Below are 14,136 nucleotides of genomic sequence, written 5' to 3'. Positions count from 1 at the left end.
CACAGATGCCCATCACAGCCTCATGCCAGGATGGAGGGGTTATTTCCTGTCTCTGCTGGTCAGGGAAAGCCATTCCAATCCTGAACTGGGGGATGTGTCCAGGCACTATGTCACAAGCCCAGGGGATGCTCAGCTGCCTCCCAGTCCCTCCTTTTCACAGCTCATGGCTCTTGTGGCTCACCTCAGGGATCCTGATTGGAGGTGCCTGCCTGTCTCTGACACAGGAGGATGTGGTGGTGATGGAGGGATAAGTGGCCAAAACCAAATATGCTGGTGCTCCTCCAACAATATCTGGAAATCAATGCAACCATTTTAACTTTATCACAGGCCCCAGGGGAGTGCTCAGATGGTCTTGGGACAGAAGAGAGGTGAGAGGGCTGGTGTGAGGAGTTAGAGACAGAGGAAAAGGATGTTTCTTGGCTAAGATTTCCCTAAAAATACTAAAGATATTAAAGATAATTCCTTATCCTGCAAAATCTTCTCATAGATGCTGTAAACCGTAGCCCAGCTGCTTTAGTAAGGAAGGCAAGACTGTGCTATGGCTGCCAAGTTAATACGTTGCCGTGGGTATTTTGTAGATCACAAATGTTTAGCTCTCTCCTCAACGAATATTCACTGAAAGCATTTTTCCACATCTGTGGTCTACTGCAGGCTAATAGAAGTTGTACTCTGGGTATGCTGCAGGATCTGTGGTTCATTTAAGTGCTTTCACAGGTTTCTTTAATCTGTCCAAAATTGCAGGTTTCAAGGAACTTGTAGTATTTTGAGCCAGACGCCTCCAATTAACTCTGCTCCTTTAGCTGAACGTACCAGGGAGGCCCAAGGCATTAAAACCAGTTGCAAGAAGAAACCTACCCAGAATAAATGCAGTTACAACCTAAGCTTATTGTTCACAATGGGATAACTCACACAATTAAAGAGCTTTTACATTTTGCAACAAAACAGACAAGGAGGGAAAATTAGAAGAAAATGGAAAGCCACACACGGTGCCTGCCTCAGTTTCCCTCCGGCACTGCTGCTTGCTGCCTATCCTGTATCTCCATGTCCCCTGTGAGACACCCAGGTGTCAGGGATGTTCTTGGGTTTCATGTTGCTGAAATGGCTCCCAAGGTATCAAAGAGTCTTTTTTCCCAGCCCCATGACCGAAGAAGAAGTCGAGATTCCTCAGCTCTGCTTTTCAAGGTTGTTTCTTTTCTCTTATCCATTCTTTCTCTGACCTGCTCAGATCTGTCCAGCAGGTTGGGTTGAGGCACACTGACCGCCCTTGGGGTGGTGTTGGCTTTTCCTACTAAGAACTACATGTACTTTATTAATAATAATTTTCTAATACCTATCACCTATGTTAGACAGTCTGTCTCTACTCTAAACCAATCCAAAAGTGCCACCATCACAGCAGACAATGGAGGACAAGAAGAAGGAGAAGAAAGACAGGACACACCCAGATTCTTCAATCTTGCCTCTTGAACCCCCATTCTAAATCCCCAAAATTCTACTTTTTCACCCTGTGGCAAATTAACTATCATTCTGCTCAAACCCTTGTGGCTTGTAAATCCTCACACAAAGTTGGTAATTGTTTCCATGGGTTAAAATGGAAGGCACAGGTGTTTTTGACTCTGTGCCAGGGTCTCTGAGCCCCCTGCCAGGGTCTGGAGTCCTCTAGGGTAGCCAGAGGAATGTCCTGGGTTCCGACAGGACGTGAGGTGGCATCACCCCAAACACTGATCCGGATGGGTGGCTGTCAGCTGGGGGCTGCAGCCCCGCTTGTGCTGCTGCTGTAGGATGTGGGACAGCATTCCCCAGCCCAGCTGCCGGCACCCGGCGTGCCCAGCACCTGCCGGGTCAAGGACACGCTGTTCTCTCCCTGCAGGGCAGATAAACGCGGGGCTTATCGCCTTCCCCAGCCGGGCTGCTCCCTGGAGATCCGGACAGCTGCCCCCGAGGGATCTGGAGAGACAAAGGGCTTCTGTGGGCACACGTGGAGGGATGATGCTGGAGGATGCCGTGGAGGGGAAGACCTAGAAATTGCAGGGTTTTAGCAAAAATGTGGTGCCAAGCCAGGCTGGTTTGTCTGGCTGTGGGTTTTGTGGGCACACAACAGCTCTGGGCGCTGGGCTGAGCTAGCCCTCCGAGGTGAAAGTTAAAGAGCAAAGTTGGGGATAAAAAAAAAAAAGAAAAAAAAAAAAGAAGAAAAGAAAACAAATGGGAGCAATTGCAGGAATGAAACACTTAAGTAAAAACTGCGCATTTTGTCGCTTTATCTCTGTGCTGTTGTGTCTTCTCTTATGGTTAAATTGGGAACTGTTTATGACAGCAGTACCCAGGGCTGGCATCACAGCCTGGGATGGAAGTGCAGCCTTTGCATTAGGCTTCTAAGTTAGATGGTAGAAATGGCAAGAACAAAACATTAGTATAGACACAATTTCCTTTTTTTTTTTTTTTCTTTCAGGTTTTGGACACTTTAGGTGTTGGATGACCCTTTTTCTTCTTACTCTATAAAGAAAAAATTCTCATAGGTACACAACTCAGTCTTCTGCCACTGTCTGAATCAAGAGCTGTTGCTCCTTTTTCTAACTTTAGGCAGAAATGTAACTTCCAACAACGACACTGAAATTACAGTCCTGCAGATGAAAGTTTTCTATATCCACAGAAGGGTTTTGTCACAAGGGAAGCTGCACCCACCAGAAAAGTCTCTGCTCTTGCTGCAGATTGAGTGCAGCTCTATCCCAGCAATGGGTCATTTCTCTGTGCTCATTTATTTGCCCAGACAAATTTCAAGGGCACCAAATGCAGAAGGAGAGTGACTTTATCTCTCCCTTTGCAGGCAGATGTCCTGTGAGATTCCTGCCAGCAGCACAGACCCAGCAGGAGGAGAAGCCTGGAGAAACCACTTTTTTGGCTGCACATGAGCCATACTTATCCTTTTCCCCATGGAAAGGGAATTGCATATTTGCTGCTGCCTTCACTGACCTAAGTCCTGAGGTCAGTGCCATGTGCATGTGAATCCAGGCTGGAACAAGCCCAGGGAAGAGAAAATACCTCAAATTCTATAGTCTGAAAGCCCTAGGTAATTACCTATAGCTCTGTGACACCCAGGGGTACTTGGAAGGAGCCACATCCCAACCTCCCATCATGCTGGGGGTGGCCCCACCACACGTGGATGCCAAGCAGGGAGGCAAAAGGCCATCCTGAAAGGCTCAGCAGCTTTTCTCCTGCCCCAGCCCTGATGGCTTTACCTTCAGGGCTGTGGCAGAGAGAGGTCTGCTCAGGGAAGGTGGCTGGGGCTGAAGCTTCTCTGCTTCTCCTGCACCAAAACCTCAGCACCTACACACTCTTCCCTGCCTCTTGCATACCTGTCACCAGGATATTTTCTGAAAAATCTTCTTTGCCCAGGATTTTCTCCTGGGAAGCTGAGAAGCCTCAGAGAGGAATGAAAACAATAATTATCTGACTGCTGCTCCTGTGTTTGCTGCTTTGGAATGTGGTCTGGACATTGTTTACCAACAGGTGAATGTTTGATTGGCTCCATGTGAATTGCTTTTACTTAATGACCAATCACAGCCAGCTGTGTAAAACTCTCTGAGTCAGTCACGAGTTTTTATTATTCATTCTTGTTAAGCCTTCTGATGTATCCTTTCTCTTTCTTTAGTTTAGTTTTAGTATAGCATAATATATAATATAATATAATATAATATAATATAATATAATATAATATAATATAATATAATATAATATAATATAATATAATATAATATAATATAATATAATATAATATAAATCAGCCTTCTGAGAACATGGAGTCAAATCTTTCACCTCATCCTGGGGGCCTCACAAACACCACACAAACCTCTCTCCCTCCATGCCAAATCCCTTTCTCCAGTCCCTCAGTTTCTCAGCCTTTCCCTTCCCAGCACAGCTATGGGAATGAAATGTCCTGAAATGTTTTGACTGAAAACCCAAAGGGATGCAGAATGAGGGTGATTTTGGTTTGAGCTGTTCACTCCTGGTGAAGCACAGATATAGCAGAAACAAAGTCTGTGATGGAAAGGGCCAAGGAAGCAGCCACAGGCCAAACTCTGCTTGTTAAGGGGAGGAGAGCTGAGCTCTGCCAGCTGGGACTGAGGAGGAAAGACCACATGAGCTGGCAAAGCAGAGGACAAACAGCAAACACCAAAATTGGAGAGAGGGGAAGGAAGGGATTTCACCTTCTGAGATGCTCTCAGGCCTATTCATGGTTCTTATGAACTGACTGACTTTCAGAGAGCAAAGGAGACATCCCAATGCTCATGGCAGCTTTTTTTTTTTTCCCTTTTCTTCCAGGAAAGAGCTAGGCTGCCTCTCTCCCTTCATCTCACCTCTTCCTTTCTGTTCTTTTTCCTCCAAGATTAGACACGTGCAGCTGCCAGTACAGGTTGTTCAGGAAACAGTTTTGCTGTCTGAGACTGGAGATGGGAATAAATGGGCAACTCAGCAAAGGTCATGGCAAGCATTGCCATCCAACCTGAAAACTTACAGGGATGGGGCATCTTGTGCCCTTAAGAGAGAAATCAGCATCATGGAGGCAACTGTTTCAAAACTGCAGCACAAATTCTGAGGAGTCTGAACATTTTTGAAATGTCAGAGGGAAAAAAGGAGACAGACGAAATCCAAAGCCACTTAGGGAGAGCTAAAATGCTTGGTAGGAAGCTGTGGTTGTTGGCTCAGCAGCCCTGAAATGCCACATTAGCTGCCCTGAACCCACTCCAGTTTCAGGCGAGGAGCCTGTGTGCAGACACTGACCCTGGGAGCAGCAGTTTGCTGCCAAGCAGGAACTTTCCACTTTCCAAGCCCAATTTCAGTTTGCTTATGGCAAAAAATAAAGTAATGCCCCAGCCCAGCAAGGAGCCCAGCCATCCGCTAGAGGTGACAACAGTCAGTTTTGGGCTTCATCTGGTACCAGAGGGGGCTAAAACTCTGTGCTTGTAAGCATCTGTTGCTGCTGGAGATGGTTGAAAAGCTGGCAGAAGCAACAAAAAGGGAGAGCTGTCTGAGAGAATTAGCTCAGAAAAAGACAACTAAACAAAGGTAGGCAGGTAGGCAGGTAATTGTGTGTGCATATATATGGATACATGTATAAATGAAGGAATTTTATTCAAAGTCCTCAAATTCATGCCCAGACGTGGCATGGCTTTCCCATTACAGCAGCAGCCCTGTGGGGTGTGGGTAAGCAGAGCAGCCCTGTCCCACCACACTGCCCCCACAGAGATGGGACAGGGGCTTTTCAGTGTAAATTCATGGTGGAGTGCCATCTGCTGGGCTCAGGCAGGGCTCTTCTGGCACGGGAGAAGAAGAAAGTGAAGAGAAACCCCAGAGAAATGGGCTGTGCCTGTGCTTGGACGTCAAACTTCCCTGAGACCCTTCCCCAGACAGCAGCCACAGCCAGGCTGGCTCACCTTGCAGCTCAGCATGGCCTCTGCAAAATGCTTCATGGAAACGTTCCCTGGCTCCCAACAACTCCCAAACCACTTGGGAGAATTCCTGGGGAGTGGATCCAAGCCAAAATCAGGCTAGGGACCATCCTGGTTGTGTGGATATACCAGCAGCAGCCAGTGCCTGGGGATATCCCAGGGCAGCAATCCATTTATTAGCAGAGATATTTTCTTTTTATGATGTGCATGTGATGGACCAGGCCTGTGCCAGGGAGGAGGATGAGCAGGTTTCATATCTTGCCACCTTAACTATCAGTGTGGAGCAGCTTTGAACCACATCTGGGGGTATCTGCTTCTGTCCAGCATCCACTCAGGGAGTTTGTCCCCCTAAATGTGCAGGCACCTCAGCTGAGTGCCTGAAGCAGGCTCTGTGAGTCCCTCCTGCTTAAAATCTCCAAAGGGAAAACCACCTCCCTTTGAGCCATCCCTGCCTGCTGCACCTCCTCGGATTCATCACAGAAGGTGGCAGTCATTGAAGCCTGAATCACACTTGCATTGTGCTAACCCACCTCTGATTGCAGTGTGAACTAGGAGCACAAAAGGAGGAGGGAAAGGAGCAGGAGAGAGAGGAAAGCAAACTGCAAATTAAAGGCAAATCACAAGGTTGGTTTAGGCTATTGTGCAAATGAGGGTGGCTCAACTTTCTGCTGTGCTGGCAAACTGAGAGGCCAACCATAGTGCCAAAGATCTTCAGGATAGCAGCTATAGGATCCCTGCTTTTTGTCCTGTTAGGGATCCACCATCCTCGTGGATTTCTGTGTTTCTGTCCCAGCACTGAGGAGCCTGGGAACCAAAGGAACAACATACAGGGGCAAACCTTGTCAAGGGCTCTCAGAAAATGGTTATGGAAGGACTGAATCTAAATCCATGAATGCTTTACCAGCATTCAGTAACCACTAATTCTAGTTTCCTCCATGAAATACGTCAAAAGTAAGCTTCTTCTCCATCAATCAATCATCTCCCAAAAGGAGGAAAGAGACCTTGACAGCAAAGAATGGTTAAACTGAACAAGCAAAAAGCAACACGTCCTTCAGAACAAAGCACATACTTTCCTGACTGTAGGGTTTTATTCATGTGCTTCCAGCTCACTCCAAACACAAACTTATCACCCTGGTTTTCGTGCGCCAAATCAATAACAGCTTGTGCGGGGATTGCGGAATGCAACATCTGAAAGCCTCTCATGCACTTTGCTGAAGTAAAGGACTGATAATAATTAATAGCTGCCAAGGACATTCAGCCTTGTTGAGTGATTGTTAGCATGGTTTTCCCCTGGACACAGTTTAGACAGAGGCTTTCCAATTTTCCTGGACAGTGTATGTAGAACAGGAGACTTTTCTGCGTTTTTGTGGACAATGCCTGGCAGAAGTTGAAGAGAACATCCCATGAAGCCCTTGGACTGAAAAACTTGCTGAGAACTGGGTCTGCACCTCTTCTGAAATCTTTTCCCTAGCTGCACTAGGAAGGCACAGCTTTCCCACCCATAAGGACATCCGGGCTTGGGTAGGTGAAGTAGCTCTGGACAGGCTTTCAGGTCACAGGGGAGAATCAAAACACTGCGTGCCAGAGGCTGAAGGATTTGTTCCAGATGGTTTCTGCTTCTTGCTCTCATTATTCAACTGCTTTGAGAGGGTTAGAAACCTTAGGAATTACGCCTGGATCGCAAGCTGCCTTTATTCCACAGTCATTCTGGAGCTGATCCTAAAAGCGATGCTTTTGGGAGCAACAAGTCTAATAACATCACACAGCACAGTAGCTGAAGGAAGCAAGGGAGCTGAAGTTCAGCTCCTGGCTCGGCAGCTGACTTTTGTCAGCTCCTCTCAGACCAGAGGAGGCAAGTTTCTGAAACCTCCCCAGTTTTAATTTCTTCCTTGGGCCATCTGGAGCTGGGAGAGCTGCAGAGTCAGAGGGCACAAAGCCCCTCAAAGGCAGAGGTCTCACAAAAGAAGGATTAGCTGGCAGGAAGCCAGGAAAAATAAATGACCCTGTCTCCAAATGCCTCCCAGGTAAATTTAGGTTTTTTAACATTTCTCAGCAGGCAGGTGCTTTCACTTCATCACTTCAGCTTCAATTGCTGCTTCAATTTTTCAAAAGAAATGCTTGCAACAGCATGGGACACACCTCAGTGGGACACAATACAGAGCAGTGCTCCAGCATCTGCCATTTCCCCTGTGGTTTTCTCCCTCTCTTAAGGGACAGGTGCTCCTTTGGAGGTGCCAGTGCTTATGCTTGGGCAGCTGAAGGAAAGATCTTCAAACAGATCAAGTTCCTTGGTTTTCCCAGGGCTGTGTGGTCAACCCCAGGCTGTAGGATCGAGATAAGGGATCAGATCAAGCTCTGGCTAAATGTGATCAACAAGGAAGCTGTAATGGGAAATTCATGCCCAGCAGCCAGGGGATGCTGGCAGGATGTAACAACTCTAGACCTTGGATGAATTACTGCTTGTGGCAAGGTCCAATCTACTTCTTATTCCCAGCAGTCAGGGAGATCAAAATCCAGTCTACACAAATGCAATTTAGTCCATTAGCAGACATCAGAGAAGCTACCTGCCTTGACAAAACCCAGCTGTTTTTCTAATTAAGCAGAGATACCTGAGAGTGTCTGTTCTAGCCACTGTGGCTACAATCCCAAATCCCCACAACAAATTACCTCCCCTTCTCTCTGCTAACAGATTTACCTGTTTATCTATCACTGTTTGCGAAATGCTGGAGCACATCCTCACACAGAGGTGTTATTGGAGCTGCCACCTGAAATTTGCTTCAGCAGGGCTTGTGGGTTTTGGTTTGTGACATAAGAGTCCACTTACAGCTTGAAGGGCAGGAGTTTCTTTTGAAGGGTAAACAGAAGAGGTTGGTGGGAGTTCAGGCATCCCTGTCCTTGTATCTCTTTGCTGTTCCTGGTGCCAGCAGCTGAAGAGACTTCGCTTTCCTGCTGATTCACAGGCAGAAGTGAAGGAAAGCCACACACAGGCAGGTGCTCTTGCAAATTGGTCAAGGCAGGTGTTTGATCCAGGGCTGCAAACGAAAGTGGCTTCACCTTAGCTGGATCAGCCTGCTTGTTTGTGCTATAACTGAAGCACTAATACATAATACCCAGGCTGGAACTAAACCAGCTCGTGTGGGTATGAGCCACAGCAGAGCCACAGCAGCAGGGAGCTCACTGCCAAACCCTCTGCAAAGCCAGGGAGGGCTCAGGTGGTCAGTCCTGCTGGGCTCCCTGCTCCCCAGCTCCCATCTGTGGACCTGCTCTTGGTTTCTTTATGAGCAATGAAACAACAGCACATTTCCCTCCTGGCTGCCTTTTGAAGCCCCTCTCCTTGCTGCCATCCTGCCACCCCAGCCTGTCAGTGTGTGACAGCTGCAGGAAGGTGGTGTCCAGCTGCTCTGACCTTCATGCTCGCACAGGCAGCGGAGCAGGGCAACTGCTCTGTGACAGGGAGTGAAGGAGGAGTAAAAGGAAAGTAAATCCTGATCTGCTCAGTCTCAGGTGGATAAGTACTGTGAAACAGTAAAATGACATTTCCAACGTTCCAAAACACAGCTTGGACCTGGGTGGCAACTGATCTGCAGGAGACGTGGTGACAGTCCTTTTCCTTTCTGCTTAGTTTAAAAATAAGCATTCTTGCCACTGCAGCAGCAGCACTGGTCAGGGTTCATTGCTTCCCAGCTGTCCAGTTTCACCCTTGCTGGCAGGCAGAGGGATAATCCTGCTGTCATCTGTCCTGCCAGCACCTCTCCTCCTGACATGGTGGAGCTCCCTGCTGCTCCTGGGGTGCCCCATGCTGCTGCATCCCAGCAAGGAGGGTCCTTGGGTGCTGTGACTCTTCCACCAGAACTCAGAGGGAAGGGTGGAGTGAGTGCTTTGCCAGAGCTGATTCAGGATCCCTGGGCTCCATGTGAACAGGGAGGTGGCTGTTTCCAGCTCTAGCTGCAGGGAGGGCTGGGTTGTAGTGGCCTTCATGCAAGGTTGAGCCCTCCATCCCTGCTCCATGGATTCTCACAGAGGGAAAGGGGAGCAACCAGCTGCTGCCCACAGGGCCAAGGACAGACACAACGTGGACAGCTTGGGAAGAGACCTAGCACAGGTTTGAGCTTGGCTGAGGCTTGGCATGAGTGCCTTCAAGGGAAAGCCACGTGCTGCTGCAGCAGGTGGTGGAGCTGTAGCAGGATGATGGCATTGAGAGGAATAGTGGATTTGTCTTTACAAACAAGCTGGGGGTCTGCTGGTAGATAAAACCAGCACTGGGAGATAAAAGAAACAATGGGAAGGATCCCACTGATCGATGAATGGAAAAAGATATTTGCTTTTACAAATAAACTTTAGGTTTGCTGATAAAGGAAATGAGACATTGAAAGATGAAAGAAACAATGGGGGAAAAAAGCCCTAAATTCCATAAGAATTAAAAATTAAAAGGGAGGGTTATACATTAGAGGGCAATCTCTGGTATCAGGTGTTTTGGGAAGTCTGTACCTCTCAAGTACCTCAGCCAATGGGGAAAGAGAGAAGGGAAATGCAGCTGGGAAATTGGGATAAAAAAGGAGGCTGCGTCCTCCAAAAATCTGAGAGATCCCAGGGGAATGCCCCATGGCCTCTCCCTTTATTCCTATAAAGTAAAAGGACTCCTCTGTCTCCTTTTTGGACATAAACCTCTGGTGTTTGTGGATTAATTTTCCTAACAGCATCTTCCCCCAAGCCAGTCATACTGGCAGGTGTCAGTCATTACAAGGAGGCTGCTGAGCTCCCAGGTAGAACATGGAGCACCAGCTAACCTGGGGTTCTGTCTCTCTGTGCAACAGGGAAAACATCCCCTTATTCTCAAGCTGTGCCAAGGGAAATATAGGCTGGATATTAAGGAAAAGTTTTTTCCAGAAAGGTTGAGAAAGTTCTGGCATGGCTGCCCAGGGAGGTGGTGGAGTCCCCATCCCTGGGTGTGTTTAACAAAGCTTGGATGTGGCACTGGGTGCCAGGGTTTAGTTGAGGTGTTGGGGCTGGGTTCCACTCAATGATCTTGGAGGTCTCTTCCAACCCATGGATTTTGTGATTCTGTGAATTCACAGGTGCCTCAGCTTGGAAACCCAGAGGCACAAAGGATATGGAGTCTGCAGGAGATGAAGGGGGGCTGGATAGAAAAGAACAGAGCAGCAGGGTCATGGACTGGTTCTTGGGAAAGGAGGCAGAGCAGGCAGGGGTAGCTCCTGGCAGGGGCATGACCTGGGGTGGGTGGAAGTGCTGACTGCAGGAGGCTGGGGCCACAGGGTGGACAAGGACAGAGGGGACACTGGGTGAGGAGACAGAGTGGAAATGGCAGGCAGGGCACAGTGAGGGACTTCAAGCAAGGGCTAGGGCCAGGAGAGGGGAATGCAGAGAAGGACAAAGACTGCAGAAGGTGAAAGGTGGGCAATGGGGACAAGGGAAGGCACTGGCAAAAACAAGCCTTATCCTTACAAAAAATGTAACTTCTATTTTTTTTCTGTTAAAGCCTTTTTATTTCAATTGCTGCTCATTTTTTTGCCTAGCTTTCTCTGCCCTTTCTTCCCCTCCTGGTCCTTGACCCTCTTGGTAATTCGCCTTCAGTGTTTGCTAATTTTCTCTCTTGCTCTGCCAGTACAACTGTCATCACAAGCATTGTGCTGTGTCCTCTGTGGAAGGATGTGGAGACAGCAAACAGTCTGCACCTACAATACAAAGGCTGCTCTCACCTCTGCTCTGGCAAACAGCTCAGAACTCCCTGCCTGCAATTATCCTTTGGTTCTTCTCTCTGTCCTCTTCCATTCCTCCAGCCTTGCTTTTCCCGTGTGTTTTCCGCAGTCTGGCTCCTCTCCAGCTTCGCTTCCCCACCTTGAGCTGAGTCTATCCCTATCCCTGCCATCACTTGCAGCACTTCTCCCCCTTGCCCAGGCCAGGGAAGGGAGTGGTGTGACAGGGAGGACGTGAAGAGCATCCACTGCAGATCTCTGTGGTCATGGCTGAGGTCAGGGAGCCAAACATTTATGGTTTGTGCGTGGGTGTTATGTAAATAACAGCAATTATTCACTGTCAAAACTTCACAACTCAGCCAAAACTCAACCATTTTTGCTGGACTGTTCACAGAGGCTGCTACTTCTAAAGGCTCACTCACAGCCAGACTTTAGCCTTCCTCTCACAGATGTAGGGTTCTTACTGCTATTAGAGAAGTCATATTTATAGTCAACTTGTCACACCATCCTCTCCTGCCATGAGAGCTGTGATCCTGCTGGCTATGGTCCCAAAAAACATATTCATTTTTTTCTGTGAATATGTGAATTTGTGATTTTTTTTCAGCCTGTTACAAAGTGGCAGCAGTGGCCTGAAAGTGCATGAGCACAACAGGGCATCACTTCTGGGTCTGTTCAGGGCATTTGAAGGGCTCCCACCAAAATGAAGAGAAGCATCTCCCCATCAACTCAGCAGGTTGTAGATCTTCTTGCACTGAGGTGTGTCAGCCTCTTTGTACTGCTCACACTTTTGTTTATGAAATCCTGTGTGCATGAGAAGCTGTATTTTGACTACACAGGAGGAAGTGTCCAAATTGTTTGAGTAGTTTCAGTGGAGGCAGACACTTGGCTTGCACAAAGATGGCCTCATTTTCTTCCTTTGGACTAGAGATTTGGAAATGGCATTGGTTCTTCAAAAGCCAGTGAAGCCTACCTGCAGCTGGGTTCACTGAGTAAGCAACAAATGCTTCAAAGGGTGACAGAAAGCCATCAGGAGTTGTGACACCTTCTGATGACCTTTCACCTACCCCTGTGCAAGGTGGAGAGTGAAGTTCCTTGGTTATACTTAGATCCCCAGGAAAATCCCTTAGTAATCCCCATCCATACACCCTTTGCAAGAACACTCCTCCATCCTCCTTCTGCCATCACATGCAGAGTAATCCTCCTTTTCCTGCGTCACCCCTTCGGTGATCCTTCTTATTCTGCAGGATCACATGCATAGTCACCTCCCCCTCACGCTCACTGGGCTGGGGAGAAAAAACCCTCCCATTCTACACATTGCAAAGAATGACTCCTCTTTGGGGTTTTTTTCCCCCCCCTTCAGGAGTTTAGATCCCCTTTCTTTCACCTTGATGCCACAAAGCCCGTCTTCTCTGAGTGGCACCGACTGCAAAGGTGGTGTTTGTTGACTTTTCCAGCTGACTTTTGCCAGCTCTTTGCCTCAATAACCTTTCCCACTCACCCTCCTGCTCCTCTGAGGCCATGAGCAAAGCAGCACAGTGTTTTCTCCTCTGTCACAGCACAGGGACACACTGAAAGGAGAGAGCAGGACCAGGTAACCCTGCCAGCCCCCCATGTCCTCGTGCCCTTGCAGCACACAGAGAGCTTTGTGCTGCAAACCAGGGTGCTGCTTACTCACAAGGGAAGCCTGTGCAAGCTTGTAGCCTCAGGTAAAGAGCTGCATTCTTTCAGTGTGAGAAACAGAGGGGCAAAGCAAGAGAAAATGCTCTGTGAGATTGTCTCCCTCAGTACATAAAATCCCAAAATGTCAGGGCTCACAGACCCTCTTTCTCCACACAGTGTCACAAACCCCACTGCAGCCAGCACAAGTCCTGAGTGCCCAAGGAAATGACTCTAAGCATTCATCAAACAGCTGACCAGAGGAGAATAAGTGAGCTCAAAAGCTGCTGCCTTCTAGATCATTGTTATATTGTGACTCCTGTGGAGCAGCAAAATTTGGACGGAGATGATAAAACACAAAAGTGATGGCGGTTTGCTTATCTTTCTCTTCCTCTCCCCAACAGCCATACAAGAGCCTCTCTGTGCCTCTCCCAGGGCAGTCTCTCATTCGGTGGAGATGACTTAATCCAGAAGGGGTGATGAGAAGGAGAAAGATTTAAATCAAACCCGATTACTGGGGCTTGATAGGCTTCCCTGGCAAGCTGTTCTGGGACTGGCCCAAAAGTTGTCAGCTCACTGCCTGCTCCCTTGACAACGCTGTTCAGGAGCCTTATGAAATGCTGCTGTCCTCGGAAAGCTCTTCTCAGCTGCAAAAACCTTTCCTCTGGCAATGGGCAGGTGGGCACCAAGGGTCACCTGAGCAGCATGTGGCTTTGAGGCAACCCTTTGGCTGTTGCTGGGCAAACAGGGGCAGAAACAGCTCCATGAGTGCTTTGTCTGAGACTCCAGGAATGGCATCCTCTCACTGCAGCTTTGGGGGTAATCCACCCAGGATATGACTCTGGTCTGGCTGTGAGATAATCCTGCCAAGCCACTCCATGTGCTCAGCCACCAATACTGATGTGGGGCTCTCCCAGGCCATGTGGATGGCTCGTGGTGACCACAGGGACCTCAGAACAGGCACCAGGCAGGATCCAGCATGTAGCCACTCCTCATCCCAGAGAGTAGGGTCTGCCTGGGGCTTGGAACAGGGAGAAGGTGTCACCACATCCCTGTCATTGGCCATTGCAGGCACCATCCTCCACAGCAGATATGTCCCTCCTGGCAGAGGCAGGAAGCAAACCCTTAACTTTGGAGCTCACAGAGTTTATGGAAGGGGTGGTTGGAGATGGTTATGATTGTAGCAGAGACCTGAGCTCAGTGGCTTGGAGATCCCATCCAGTCTCCTGCAGGAGGAACATATGTTTACAGGCACAATAGGAGGGGCAGAGGGACAAGCCCAGGGGAGTTGCAGAGTGGTGCAGTGGGAAAGTTCTGTGTCT

Source organism: Haemorhous mexicanus, chromosome 2, assembly GCF_027477595.1.
Source record: "Haemorhous mexicanus isolate bHaeMex1 chromosome 2, bHaeMex1.pri, whole genome shotgun sequence".
NCBI lineage: Eukaryota > Metazoa > Chordata > Aves > Passeriformes > Fringillidae > Haemorhous > Haemorhous mexicanus.
The sequence above is the reverse complement of the archived record's forward strand: the minus strand, read 5'-3'. Positions refer to the sequence as shown.